The sequence below is a fragment of the Macrotis lagotis genome, chromosome 3 (assembly GCF_037893015.1).
Source record: "Macrotis lagotis isolate mMagLag1 chromosome 3, bilby.v1.9.chrom.fasta, whole genome shotgun sequence".
Lineage (NCBI taxonomy): Eukaryota > Metazoa > Chordata > Mammalia > Peramelemorphia > Peramelidae > Macrotis > Macrotis lagotis.
Window position 1 is genome coordinate 19,421,880 of NC_133660.1, and position 14,473 is coordinate 19,436,352.

A 14,473-nucleotide genomic window follows, 5' to 3' on the forward strand; every position below is an offset into this window, starting at 1 on the left:
GAAGGGACTTGATGACCAAATTGACTATTCAATTGACTATTCAGGGGACCGGATAGTCCCTACCAAGATGGTAATTCTAAAAAAGGAAGAAGAGGCCCAGATTTTCTCAGATGTATGGGCAGGACCTACCAACAGGGCTCATGTGAAAATTATCCCTATAAAAATCATCCTCAGGGACCCCACCATGGTGGTAAGAGTGACAAAATACCACATTTCCTTTGAAGGAAGGGACTAAATCTAGTAATAAAAGGATTACTGGAAGGGGGACTCCTTGAACCCTGCATCTCCCCCTTTAACACCCTGGTCATGCCAGTATGAAAGGGGGACTGTACTAACAGGACCTAAGGGAATTAACAAGACTGTCCTGCCCTCCCACCCAGTGGTTCCAGACCCTTATACTAGACTGGGAAGAAGAGATGGGCAAGAGAGATGGCTTAGTGTGATAGATTTAAAGGATTCATTCTGGGCCTGCCCTCTTGATGAAGGAAGTAGAAACCTTTGTGCCTTTGAATGGGAGGACCCTAGTTCAGGAAGACCACAGCAATAACAGTGGTGTGTCCTTCCCCAAGGAAACACTTGAATACCCTAACCTTTTGGGGCAAGTATTGGAAGAGATACTAGAAAAGTTTTAAGTCTCCCCCAGGGACCCAAGTGTTGCAATATGTACTTGACTTACTAGTAGTAGGGAGGAAGAGAGAGGGGGCTAGCAAAGCCTCCATAAAATTTCTAAATTACTTGAATCAGGAGGGACTAAGGGTCTCTAAAAACAAGTTACAATTTGTGGAGAGGAAAGAGAAATATCTAGGACACCTGATTAGTGAAGGACAGAAGAGTTTGGACCCTGAAATGGGTGGTGGGAATCTTACAAACACCCCTTCCCCAAATCAAAAGAGAGTTTGGCTCTCACTATTCACAGATGACATGATGGTCTACCTAGAGAATCCCAAGAAATCATCTAAAAAACTATTGGAAACAATTAGCAATTTTAGCAAAGTTGCAGGTTATAAAATAAACCCCCATAAATCCTCAACCTTCCTATATATGACTAACAAGAAACAGCAGGAAGAGCTAGAAAGAGAAATTCCATTCAAAGTAACCTCAGACAGTGTAAAATACTTGGGAGTCTATTTGCCAAGACAGACTCAGAATCTTTTTGAAAACAATTATAACACTTCTCACACAAATTAAATCAGATTTAAATAACTGGACAAATATCAACTGCTCATGGATAGGTAGAGCTAATATAATAAAAATGACAATTCTACCAAAACTAAACTATCTGTTTAGTGTTCTACCAATCAAAATTCCAAAAAATTACTTTAATGAGCTAGAAAAAATTGTAAGTAAATTCATGTGGAGAAATAAAAAGTCAAGAATTGCCAGGAGCCTAATGAAAAAAAAATGCAAACGAAGGTGGCTTAGCACTACCCGATCTAAAATTATATTATAAAGCATCAGTCATCAAAACTGTTTGGTATTGGCTAAGAAATAGAGTGGTGGACCAGTGGAATAGACTAGGTGTAAAAGCAGGAGAGGATTATAGTAATCTGCTGTTTGATAAACCCAAAGAGTCCTGCCACTGGGATAAAAACTCCCTCTTTGATAAAAACTGCAGGGATAATTGGAAGTTAGTATGGAAGAAACTTAGATTAGACCAACACCTCACACCCTTTACCAAGATAAGATCCAAATGGTTACAGGACATAGACATAAAAAACAATACTATAAGCAAATTAGAAGATTAAGGACTAGTCTACCTGTCAGATCTATGGAAAGGGGAACAGTTTATGACTAAGAAAGAGTTGGAGAACATCACTAAAAACCAATTAGATGATTTCGATTACATTAAATTAAAAAGTTTTTGCACAGATAAAGCCAATGTAATCAAGATCAAAAGAAAAGTAGTAAATTGGGAAACAATCTTTACAACTAATGATTCTGACAAAGGACTCATTTCTAAAATATACAGAGAACTGAGTCATATTTTTAAAACAAAAAGCCATTCCCCAATTGACAAATGGTCAAAGGATATGCAAAAGCAATTTACAGATGAGGAGATCAAAGCAATCCATAGCCATATGAAAAAATGCTCTAAATCATTAATTATTAGAGAAATGCAAATTAAAGCTTCGTTGAGGTACCACCTCACACCTCTCAGATTGGCCAGTATGACCAGGAAGGATTAAGATCATTGTTGGAAGGGATGTGGGAAATCTGGGACACTATGACACTGTTGGTGGAGCTGTGAACTCATCTAACCCTTCTGGAGAGCTATTTGGAACTATGCCCAAAGGGCAACAAAAATGTGCATACCCTTTGACCCAGCAATACCACTACTGGGTCTATACCCTGAAGAGATGAGGAAAAAGGGTAAAAACATTACTTGTACAAAAATATTTATAGCAGCCCTGTTTGTGGTGGCAAAGAATTGGAAATCCAGTAAATGTCCTTCAATTGGGGAATGGTTTAGCAAACTGTGGTATATGTATATCATGGAACACTATTGTTCTATTAGAAACCAGGAGGGATGGGATTTCAGGGAAACCTGAAGGGATTTGCATGAACTGATGCTGAGTGAGATGAGCAGAACCAGAAAAACACTGTACACCCTAACAGCAACATGGGAGTGATGTTCAACCTTGAAGGACTTGCTCATTCCATCAGTGCAACAATTGGGAACAATTTTTGGCTGTCTGCAAAGGAGAGTGCCATCTGTATCCAGATAAAGAGCTGTGGAGTTTGAACAAAGTGCAAGGACTATTCCCTTTAATTTGGAAAAAAAAACCCATATGTCTTATGGTTTGATCTGGTTACCTCTGAGAATTCTGTTCTCTTTAAGGATATGATTTCTCTCTCATCACACCCAATTTGGATCGAGGTACAACATGCAAACAAAGTAAAGACTGATGGAGTGCTATCTGTGGGGTGGGGGTGGGGGGAGAGAAGCAAGATTGGGGGAAAACTGTAAAACTCAAATAATATCTTTAATAAAAATTAAAAAAAAAAGAGTTTGGGAAATTCTTGGGGCTAGTAGGATACTGCAGAAATTGGATTGTGTCCTATGCCTCCCTCACCAAGCCCATAAATCAGCACTTGTTGGAAGAGAAACCATATGAAATAGATTGGGACCAAGAAGGGAAAGGGGGAATTCAACAAATTAAAAGAGATACTGACTTCTGTCCCTGTACTAGCCCCTCCCTCCTTTGAGAGGCCTTTCCACCTTTTTGTGAATGTAGACAGAGGAGTAGCCTTGGGCATTCTGGCACTAGATTTTATCTAAAGAAACACTTATTTCAGGAGTAAAGGATGAGAATATTGTGGTTCCCCTTACTAAGATCTTGAAAATAAATTATGAAGATAATAGGGAAGAGGGGGACAAAAGGGACTTGTGGCTTTCCTTTCCAAAATATTAGTCCCAGTGGCTAGAGGATGGCCAGCTTGCATCCAGGCCAACTTGCATCCAGGCAGCCATAGTCATTTTGGTAGAGGAAAGCCTCAAGCTCACTTCTGGGGAGAGCCTAATAGTAAGTGTCCCACATCAGGTGGAAACAATTTTAAATCAAAAGACAGGAAGATGGCTAATAGACTCCAGGATCCTAAAGTACAAAGACGATTTGGTTTTGTCCCAAGACAGTAACCTAAATTTAATCTCTTTTTGGACCTCCGGAAATGAGAACATGGAATTATAACATTATTGTATGATTTAATCGACCTTCAACCTAAGGTCCAAGGAGATTCCTTCAAGAATTTCTGATGCCAGGAGCCCCAAATCTGTTCATCGATGGATCCTCTTGGGTGGTGGAGGGGAAGAGAGGAAATGGGTATGCTATTATTGTTGGGATAAAAGTACATTAATGGAAGCAGGGGAAGTACCTAAGACCTGGTCAGCCCAAGCCTGTGAACTTTATGCCCTAAACTAGTCTCTAAAGATGTTGAGGAACAAGGTTGGAAATATATATACTAATTCTAAATATGCTGGGGTGGGGAGGGCAGATAGGTGTACAATGGATAGAGTACCAGTCTTGAGTTCAAATCAGGCCTCAGACATTTAATAACCACCCAGCTGTGTGAGCTTGGGCAAGTCACTTAACCTCATTGCCTTACAATCAATCAATCAATTAAATATGCCTGGGGAGGGTAGCACGTGTTTGGAGTAAGGGAGCACTGGCCGCAGAATCTGCAGTAAGAATCTGGAGAAAGCAGCCTGCACCCCCAGAGACCATAAGGGAGGTCTGCAGAGATCACGCTGCTCTCTCTGGGGTAGGATTCTGCTGTTTGCCTACACTCAGATATTGCAGTTTGGGCTTCCATACTAAATAACTAAGCTGGATCCCTCCTTATATAGCCCCAGGGCAGTGGGAAATGGCGGGAGGGGAATCTACATATCAAAGCACAGGTCAGACAGCATAAGACCTTGGAGGAATAAAGGTCCTAGGGGGATGTCCCCCCCCTCCCAAAAAACACATCCTAAAGCCTTGGAAGTGGGGTAAAATAGTCTTGGGCTGAGGAAATGAGTAAACAACAGAAAAAGAAGAATCTGACCATAGAGAATTACTTTAGTCCCATGGAAGATCAAAACACATACTCAGATGATGACAAAATCAATTGGAGCTTCCTTATCCAAACCTCAAAGAGAAATAGAAAATGGGCTCAGACTATAGATGAGCTCAAAAAAAGACTTTGAAAAGCAGTTAAGTAATAATTACCTAGCTGTGTGGCCTTGAGAAAGCCACACTTAACCCCATTTGCCTTGCAAAAACCTAAAAAAAAAAAAAGCAACTAAGGGAGGTGGAGTAAAAAAATGGGAGGAGAAATGAGAGAGATGCAGAAAAATCATGAAAAACCAAATCAACAGCTTGGTGAAAGATATACAAAAAAGTACTGAAGAAAATAAGATGTTGAAAACAAGTTTAGGCCTAATGGAAAAAGCAAAACAAAAAAGGCAAATGAGGAGAAGAATGCCTTAAAAAGCAAAACTGGCCAGCTGGAATAGGAGATAAAAAAGCTCTCTGAAGAAAATAACTCCTTCAAATGCAGAATGGGACTAAAGGAAGCTGATAGCTTTGCAAGAAATCAGGAAGAAATAAAACACTTCCAAAAAAATGAAAAATTAGAAGAAAATGTGAAATATCTCATTGGAAAAACAACCAACCTCGAAAATAGATCCAGAAGAAATAATTTAAAAATTATTGGGCTTTCTAAAAGCCATGACCAGAAGAGCCTAGACTTCATTTTCAAGAAATAATACAGCGAAACTGCCCAGAGATCCTAGAAGCAGAGGCTAAAATAGAAATTGAGAGATTCACCAGTCACCCCCTGAAAGGGATCCCAAAAGAAAAACTTCCAGAAATATTATAGCCAAATTCCAAAACTCTCAAATCAAAGAGAAAATTCTGAAAGCTGCCAGAAACAAACAATTCAACTACTGAGGCTCCATAGTCAGTATTACACAGGATCTGGCAGCATCTACATTAAGGGCTCGTAGGGATTGGAATATGATATTCCAGAAGGCAAAAGATCTTGGTTTACAACTGAGAATCAACTACACAGCAAAACTGAACACCCTCTTTCAGGGGAAAAGATGGACTTTCAATGAAACAGGGAACTTTCAAACTTTCCTATTGAAACAACCAGAGCTGAATAGAAAGTTAGATCTCCAAGTACAGGACTCTGGTGAACCATAGAGGGGCTGGATAAGAAGGACTAACTTTGAGGAGCTTAATGATATTGAACTGTTTGTATACCTGCATGGGAAGAAGATACTGATAACTCATATGAACTTTCTCATTTATAAGAGCTGTTAGAAGGAGTGGAATAGACAGGACACAGGAAGGAGTGGAATATAATGGTATAATATAGTAAAAATATGGAGTCAATGGGTGATAAAGGAAAGTACTGGAAGGAAGGGAAAGGAGATGAAAAAGAAGCTAAGAAATTTCATCTAAGAGTCAAGAAATAGTTTTTTCAATGGAGTGGAAAGGGGGGAAGGCAAGGGGGAATGAGTGAGCTTTCATTCTCATCAGAAGTGGCTCAGAGAGGAAATGACATACATACACACTTAATAGGGTGAGTAAATCTATCTGACCCTAGAGAAAAATAAGAAGGAAGGGATGGGATAAGGGAGAATGGGGGGAGGGAAGAGGGAATAGGTGATAGAAGAGAGGGAAGATTGAGGGAGAGGGTACTCACTTTTGGACAGGGCCAGGATGAAAGGAGAGAGAGAGAACAGAATGAATGAGAGTGGGGAGGAATAGAGTGGAGGTACAGCTAGTAATAGCAACTGTGGGGAAAATATTGAAGCAACTTCTTTGGTGGACTTATGACAAAGAAAGCAACTCGCCCCAGAGACAGAGCCATTGGAATCTGAACACAAACTGAAGTACAATTTTTTTCTCTCTATTCTTGAGGTTTCTCATCTTCTTGGGGGTGGGGTTATGTTTATTCTTATGTTTACTCTTATAACACATTCAATGTACATCAATGTATGGCATTGAAACAAGGTAGAGACTATCAGACAGCCTTCTGTGGGTGGGGGGAAGGAAGGGGGGGGTGGGGAAAAATTGTAGAATTCAGAGCCTTGCTAAAAGTGATGGGTACATATTACTATTGTATATAATTGGAAAACAAATAAAATCTTAAAATGTTAAAAAAACAAAAACAAACCAAATATCTGCTGATCTAGTGGACTACTTGACCTCTTGAGTGGAAGCCACTGGCCCAGGCTACTGCCTCTGACTAAAGAGATAAGTTTCTGAGGAATTACATTTCCACCTTGGTTAAGACATCTACACACTCTCCATACTAAAGCATTAATTGCCCAACCTCCTCCAGTCTAAATGTATCAACCTAGAGAGTGAGTCTTAATCAAGACTGGAAGGAGGAAAAGCTAACCCCTACCTGGGAGTTCTGCTGACTTCTGACACCTCATTAAGGACTCAGGAGAACGGCTGGATGCATCACACCCAAGTCAAAGGACCTGTCAAGCCCCCTTCTACTTGGACTATCGAACCAGTTGGACCTGACACCAGAACCCTGCAGCTGAGCCATCAGGGAGACGACAAACCACCTATGGGTTAGATGTATAAGCCTTGAGAATTGTAACCAGCCCATTATGAAATTTCCTGTATTTCTGCTTGTGCTCTCTGCCTCTGTATTTCTGAACTCTCAATCAGCTCCTGTTAAAAACCAACCAAACCAATTTGAACAACTAATCAAGATAATAGCCCAAACCTTTAACCCTACCAATTGTTGGATCTGTGGTGGGCCACAGGAATTGTATCAATGACTTTGGGTACCTGTTCCCCTAAGTCCTGCATGGATTCGGAGTAATCAGTCTTTACCCATAACAGTACAGGCTTTGGGGGTAGTCAGGAAAGACACATTTGGCTGTTGGCTGAGCAGAGACAGGGTAATATTGTTTGAACCAAACTGGCTCAGGCCTACCATTAGGGAATAGCAACTGCAAGTGGACTCTTTCTAATGGAATAGATCTTTAAACTGAATAGATCAACTGCATTGAGTTTAGCAAGTACTTGGTGCAGAATGGGGGAAGAGTTTGCCTAAACTGCTCATGTAAATTAAAAATTTGCAACAATGATGTTCTCCCAGATTCGTCAAGACCTTGCCCAAATCACCTGAGTGGGAATGAGTTTCTCAGAGTAATATGGCAAACTATATATATTGCATCCTCCAAAACCATACCACAGGATCATGGTATAAGGGAGTCACTAATAATTGGGGCTGGGGGTGCAACTATTCCCTGAGTTCTGGAGCAGTTCCAATCTGACTGAACAAGACCCCAGAAAATTCTGTCAGTGGAATGGGGGAGCAATCACCCTGGAGGTGTAGATAGTCTGAATTTTTAGGAGGTGGATCACTGGGGACCCAGGATCTAGAGTACTATCCTCTTACTGGGAATGAAGCCCAAATTTTCCACTAAGAACAGCGGGCCCTGAAGGGACATTACTGGATTTATGGTTTTATGGCCTACACCCATCTCCCCACAACTAAACTGGGTCCTGCTACATAGGATTAATTAGATCAACCTTCTTTCTACCTGGACAAGAAGGAGAAAATCTAGGCATTCCTTTACATGATAATCTGCAAAGAAATAAAAGGTTCATAGACACCTCCCTCACAAGTACTGAGGATGCTAATAGGTGGGGCGATTCCTGGCCACCAGAGAGAATAATCCAGATCTCTGAACTAGCCACTTGATATGCTGAATAGGATCATCAGACTAGAGGCAGTACTAGAATTATTACTAACCAAACTGTGAAGGCTCTTGACTTTCTAGGATATCAAGCAACCCAGACAAGGGAAGCAATTATCCAACTAACCAATAGGTTAGTATTGGACGATCTTTTGGCCAAGGAAGGGCAGTATGTGGGAAGTTAAACTTTTCCAATTGCTGTATGAAAATAGATGATAATAGAAACTTAAAGAAATTACAGTGGAGGGGCGGCTAGGTGGCATAGTGGATAAAGCACCGGCCCTGGAGTCAGGAGTACCTGGATTCAAATCCGGTCTCAGACACTTCATAATTACGTAGCCGTGTGGCCTTGGGCAAGCCACTTAACCCCATTGCCTTGCAAAAACCTAAAAGAAGAAGAAGAAGAGGAAGAAGACGAAGAAGAAGAAGAAGAAACAAGAAGAAACAAGAAGAAGGAGGAGGAGGAGGAGAGACAGTAGTCCTGGGCTAATTGGATCTTTTTCAGTTCTGATATGAAACAGACCTTATGGATGGATTAAAGAACATAAAGTAATCAATGAAACCTTTATGTGCAATTGTGTAACCTGATTGGTTAGCCACCAAAAGTTTTATGATTCTTTGTTCATTCTGTGAGGAACATAGGGTGTTGTTGTTCTCCACAGGGTGGAGGCTCCCTTTGAAATCCATTACAAAGGGGGGATGGCCCCAGTCAATCACAAAACTGGGAGAGTTCTCCTAATCCCATTCCAAAAATGACAAACCCAAGATTAGAAGAATCTAGTCTTCAACAGGTCAAGAGTGACCTGGAGATCTTGACCTAATACAATTGAGTTTGTGCAATTAGGTACTTGAATATTATCCAACACACCCCCTGTGATGATTGGGGTTCATCAGCATAACATGCATTGTATGATGTGGGGGGATCATATTAGGGACATGACGTGGGATGGGTGGACCTCTTAGACTGTAACTCAAATTCTGAGAGCCTATGAAAATCCAGGTGGGAGGGGAAAGAGTTTCTAAAGACTATATAATACTTGATGTAATTACCCCACCTTGTGCCTCAAGCTAGGTGAGGTACCTGTATCCTGCAGAATTCATGAATAAAGTGTTCAATTTTTCTCTCCAGCAAATTTCTTTCATTTATAGATAACAATTCTGTATAAATTTTCCCCAAAATTTTGTATCATTATTGGCGTTTGCAAGGATGCCATCCACTCATGGGTTTTGGTAAGATGCTGGAGAATTAAACTTTATTTATAAAACTAACTTTGTTATTTCACTTTTAGCCTAAGGAAATTATGGTTAACATAACTGAGAAGCACTTCTTAAGACATGCTTAGGGCCAATAGGTGACATCATAGGGCATAGAGCACTGCCCTAAGTTCACATCTGGCTGAGTGAGTTCACCCTGTCTGCTTCAGTTTTCTCATCTATAAAATGAGCTGCAGAAGAAAATGAAGAGCCACTCCAGTATCTTTGTCAAGAAAAGCCCAAAGAGGACACAAAGACTTGGGCATGACTGCACAACAAGAGTTAGACTTCTTGACTTGAAGTGGGCCATGCTCCTGGACTCTGGCCTCCAGCCTTGGGCCACTGGGCTCCCCAGAGATGAGGCTTCTCCCTATCATCATCAAATCAACAACTTAATTTGAGTTTCTTTTACATTTGAATTTCATTCAAGGACTTGTGAGCCAATCATCCTAGTCTCTGATCACCATTCTAGGGACTTCCCCACTGACCTCTACTCCTTGAGGTGGGATGCCTCTACTAGACAGGGATGACTAGACTCTCTTGCATTTGGATTCTGGAGGCACCCGGGGGTGCAGTGTTTAGACCCCTGAGTCTGGAGTCCAGAAGATCTGAGTTCAAATATGATCTCTGACACTTAACAGCTGAGTTGCTTCATCTCAGTTGGCTTCAATTCCCTCATCTGTAAAATGGGGATAGCAACACTAACTTCTGTGGGTTGTTAGGAGGATCCAATGAGATTCTATTTGTAAAACTCTCAGCAGGCTGGCTGTCTCCATTACTTAACATAGTATCAGAGATTTAAATGTATTTTTTTTTGCAAGGCAAATGGGGTTAAGTGGCTTGCCCAAGGCCACACAGCTAGGTAATTATTAAGTGTCTGAGACCGGATTTGAACCCAGGTACTCCTGACTCCAGGGCTGGTGCTCTATCCACTGCGCCACCTAGCTGCCCTGATTTAAATGTATTTTTATTCAAACACTCATTCTTTAGGTCTTTGATCTTAGAGACTTAGAGCCTTATTCTCAGATACCTGCAATTTTAAATTCAAAGGAGGAAGAAGAAGCCACAGTAGGGAGGCAGATTAAGTAGATAGAACACTAGACTGGAAATACACTACAAGAGACCAGACTAGCCTGAGTTTCCAGGGCATACTGTCAGGGAAAGGGATGCAATCCTTCTGGCTTAATCCTGAGGGTTTTGAATCCCCTAAGGCATGGGTGTCTGGGCCAGTTGTAGACTTTTTATATTTAAACCTGCTTAGAGGGGTGGCTAGGTGGCGCAGTGGATAGAGCACCAGCCCTGGAGTCAGGAGTACCTGGGTTCAAATCCGCTCTCAGACACTTAATAATTACTTAGAGACTCTATCCTAGAGTCCCAGACCCCCACATGCATTCATTTTCAGATATGATTTCCATTTTGATAACACTTAAAAGTTGGCAAAATTCTTTGTACACATCGAACAACCCTATGAAATAAAGACTTAGCATTCTATTTTTCCCAGTTTTCAGAGAAGATAAGCGAGGCCCAGAGAAATTAGAATGGTTTGCACAAAGCCATCATAATTATGAGACTAGAAAGTTGGGTAGAAATGCAAAAAACTAAGTCAAGAGGCCAGAAGAAACTAGAGCAGGAAAATAGGACTCAATTCATTAGTCCATTAGAACATCTCGCCCAATATTGTGCCAGGAAGGGCTTATATCTGACCATAATTCCTTCACTCATTAATCTTCAGTGGCTCCCTAGTAGCTGCAGGATCAATTGTAAACTCCTCTGTCCCTTCACAACCTGGACCCCCTGGCCAGTCTACCCCAACAGACTATGATTCTGGGCTCCTTGTGGTTTTTACCACACAATGCTTGTCTCCCATCTCCCTGTCTTTGCCCTGGCTATGCCCCATGCCTAGAATGCCTTCCTCCTGACCTCTGCTTCCTGGTTTCCTTTGAATCTCACTCAATTCCTACCATCTGCAGCAGAGCAGAACACTTGCCAACACTTGCCTTTGAGCTTATTCCCCATTTACACTGTCACTACTTTATGAGTGCTGGGTTCTTTTGTCTCCCCCACTAGAAAGGGAGGTTTTTGGTTTTCTAGTATCCTCAGTTCTTAGCACAATGCCTGGGACAGAGTAAATTAAAAATGATTGTCTGCCTGCCTGAAGGAGTTTTAATGGGGGAGACCAGGACACTCACACTAAATACATCACTAGAATAGACCTAGTATCAATAGGCACAAACTCTGTAAAGGGATCCGGATCTGTTAGTTTGACAGGGAGGATCCCACCAGCTAAGGGTACAGGAAAGGAGTCAGGGAGAAGGTGGAAACTGAGCATTTGTTTTCCTTTTTTTCCCCTAAGGAACATTTTTGAAGAAGAGAGACGGATTCTCTGAGGCAAAGGAGGAGTCTGTTCTGGGACATGGTGTCCCATATGAGGAACCAAGAACAAGCCACTTTCCCTGGATTGCCGAGTGTGAGGGAGGAGTAATGTCCATTGAAACTGGAAAGAGCTGGGCCCAGGAGAAGAAGGCTAAAAACTGAACCAAGGGGTCTGTATATTATGCTAAAGGCAGTAGGGAGCAACTGAGGTTTAGTGAATGGGGGAGTCACCTGAAAATCTGAGTTTTAAGGGAAATTACTTTGGCAGGAAACAGTCCTCTGAGTGGGTGCCCTCCAGTCACCAACACCACTCTACAGTTAGGCCCTCCCTCTCTTCTGCTAATCTGTAGCCTCCTGGTGGTCTTTCCTTTCTTTCAACCTCAGCCTCCTTCCAAAGTGACCGAGGTTCTCTGCACTGTCAAATCCAATGGCCTTTTCTCAGTCTTCATCCTTCCATACTGTCTTCCCTAGGACTCTACCTCTCAAATTGCTCCTCCTCTGTCTCCTTGGCTCCTTCTCAATCCAGATCCCATCTACTAACGGGGGGGGGGGGGGGGGGGGGGGGGGGGGGGGCGGGATGCTGTCCCTTACAGTTTGGTCCTAGGTCCTCTGCTTCCTCTTAACCAAGAATTTCCATTTTGGGACTAAATTTCAAGAATGCATGAACATGAATGGAAAGAAAATGACATTTTCCCCCCCACTAATGTCTAACCAAAGCCTAGAATTTCTTCAATTAGAATTTTTTTAAAGGGGTCTCTGCCCATATGTAAGTTATGTCATATTGCTAGCCTTCTCTATGAAGGTGGGAGGTGAAGGAAAGAATTGGAATTTAAAAGACAAAAAACAGACCGTTCAACTTGTTTTTAATGTAATTGCAGGGGGGGAGGGGAAGTAAAATATTAAATAAAAAATCCAAAGTGACCTCCTAATGAGAAAAGGCCTAGATGATGTCCCCCATTGTTTGGCAATCTCCTCAACTCCTATGGAGTCAATGATCTTCTTAGTGATTCCCAGGGATAAGGCATTTGGATGTAATCTCCCATTAGAGAACAGGAGCTTCTTGAGGGTAGGGTCCCCATCTGGGCCTTTCTCAGGCTCCTCAGAATAAGTGTCATGCCTCTCTGGGCACTTCTTGACTGCCGACCAAAGGGTCTGACTTTCTGCAGAACTAGGGTGCTCCAGAGTCACAAGATGACAAAAAGGCCCCAGCTGCATCCCAGATACCTCCTTCCCTCATCACCTCATTTTCTTTTCACTCGGCTTTCTCTTCTCAGAGAGAGCAACATTTACCAGTACCTGGGCTGCTGCTGAGAAAAGTCATTCCCTTTTTAAGTGCTCGATACACACTGCTGCCACCATCTCTTGTTTCTTCCTACTTGTTCAGAAACTAAAGGAGAAGAATTTTCAATAATGGAGAACCAGATTGAAAATCACTGTGTCAGAATTTAAAGGGACTTTGAGGTCATTCCTTCATTAAATACCTGTTGTTTCTGAGTTGGTTCAGTTCTGTTGGTCTTTGAATTCCTCATTTGGGGGGCATTTCTGTCTCCTTTCATTTGACAGATAAGGAAACTGAAGCAATCAGGCTCAAGTGACTTGCCCAGGTCACCCAGCTAGTAAGTGCCTGAGGTCACATTTGAATTCAGGTCTCATTGACTCCAGGCTTGGTGTTCTATCCACCTTACCTTAGGGAGCATTTGATCTGAGACTAGTTAATTGGCTTTTGTCCTTTTTTACTGAAGAAGACCAAAATAGCACCACTATGATAAGAGACAAGTTACAGTGTCTGACTGAGGTTGAACAGACCAATACAAGCTGGTGGGCACATGTGAACACTTGAGTGGGTTCTCTAAACCTGGGGTGTGCATTTTAAGTTTTCTTTGAGCTGCTTCCATTCTGCCTTGCTCCCCAGCACCCTCCGTAATGAGGCCTTGCTATGCTGGGCAGTCATGCACCAGTGTCTCCTAGGCTGCATAATCAATTCCAAAGTTCTTCAGAGAGACCTTTGGAGTGTCCTTGTATTGCATCTTCTGACACTTTTGTGAATGCTTGCCCTGTGTGAGTTTTCCATAAAACAGTGTTTTGGGCAAGTGTAGGTTTGACATTTGAACTATGTGACCAGCCCATTGGAGCTGTGCTCTCTGTAATAACATTTGAATGCCCTGCAGTTTAGCTCAAGAAAGGACCTCAGTGCTGGGAATCTTTTCCTGACAGGTGATCTTCACAAATCTTCCCAAGCCAATTTAAATGGAAGCAATTCAGTTTTCTGGCATGGCACTGTAGACTGTCCAGGTTTCACAGGCATACATCAATAAAGTCAACACAATGGCTCTGTAGACCTTCAATCTGGTAGTCAGTCTAATGCCTTGTCTCTCCCACCCTTCCTTTCTGAGCCTTCCAAATACTGAGGTAGCTCTAGCAATGTGAGTGTTAACCTCATTATCAATGTGGACCTCCCTTGAAAGTCCCCTGCCAAGGGAAATGAACTTGTCCACAGTTTTCAAAACTTCTCTAATTTGTTAGAACCAATGGTTCCATGGATGGATGGTGTGGTGCTGGCTGATGGAACTCTTGTGTTTTCTTGATGTTAATTATTAGACCAAAGTTAGCACAAGCAGCAGAGAATCAATCCAT